The following is a 940-nucleotide window of genomic DNA, read 5'->3' as shown; positions in this document are numbered from 1 at the left end:
AACTGAGCAATTGTGGGGTTAACTGGGCTAATTCAGTGAATTAATTCAGGGCAGTTGAGTTATTGAGGTTAATTTGGGTTCTCAGGGCCTGGCAGGGGCTGCCCAGGGCAGTGCTGCAGTCCCCATCCCTGAGGTGTTCACAAACCGTGTGGATGTGGCACTTGGGGCCATGGTTTGGTGGTTGCCAGGGCATGGTTGGACTCGATGATCTTGGAGGTCTTTTCCAACCAAATGATGCTGTGATTCGATGATCTCTTACATTCTCATTGATTTGCAGCCCCCAGCTTCCTCAGTTTGGATGGCGTTGAGATGCCTAGCTTCATTTGCAGGGAGATGCAGTGATTTCTGTATTAGGACAGTTCCTTATGGAGAGAGCAGGAACTGAAGCCCCTCCATGCAGGGGGTGGCAGGCTGAGATGATGACTCGTGTAAAGTCAGAGACAGCAGCTCCTATATGGGGAAGTGAAAGCTGATGGGGTAGGACAGAGCTGAGCACTCACAAACACCTTGACCATGTCAGAAGAGCCCAGTCCTGGTTCTGTAGGTTCGCAGACTCCATCCCTTGACATCACCAGGTCCTGCAGTGTCCGGCCTCTTGAGCTTCTTGTCTGTGCGTCTCAACCTCTCCGGCGACTTCGTGCTGGTGTTGTCCTTCACTGTCCCTGAAGCAGCGTGGGCGTCCCATGTGGGGACGCTGGGGTTGTTGGGTTTGTCATTCCTGCCTCTCCCTGCTCCCCTTGCCTCCCAAACATGTGTTGTCCTCGCTGAGTCTCTCCTGTTACCTGTTGGTCTGTGCCCCCATCCTTGCTCCAGAAACGGGCAGCAACGCTAAGGTGTGGATTGTCATTCGTTATGGTTCTGCTCAGGGTATTTTGTGGTGGGAAGGGCGGAAGGCAAATTGGTGACGGTGTGGAAACGGGGCTGCACTGCGACTGCTGGT

The 940-nt window shown here is 53.6% G+C and overlaps 1 protein-coding gene across 1 annotated transcript in view; it reads left to right on the top strand.

The window, feature by feature from the left end:
* The window catches only part of LOC104548104 (protein scribble homolog), a gene marked incomplete at both ends in the record, with an annotated part of 7,497 nt that overhangs the window by 3,550 nt on the left and 3,007 nt on the right, over positions 1–940 (top strand). The window lies entirely within an intron of this gene.

The sequence above is a fragment of the Mesitornis unicolor genome, unplaced genomic scaffold, assembly GCF_000695765.1.
Source record: "Mesitornis unicolor isolate BGI_N332 unplaced genomic scaffold, ASM69576v1 scaffold26561, whole genome shotgun sequence".
NCBI classification, from domain to species: Eukaryota; Metazoa; Chordata; class Aves; order Mesitornithiformes; family Mesitornithidae; genus Mesitornis; species Mesitornis unicolor.
Note: the sequence above shows the minus strand (reverse complement) of the source record. Positions and strands in the feature narration are given on the sequence as shown.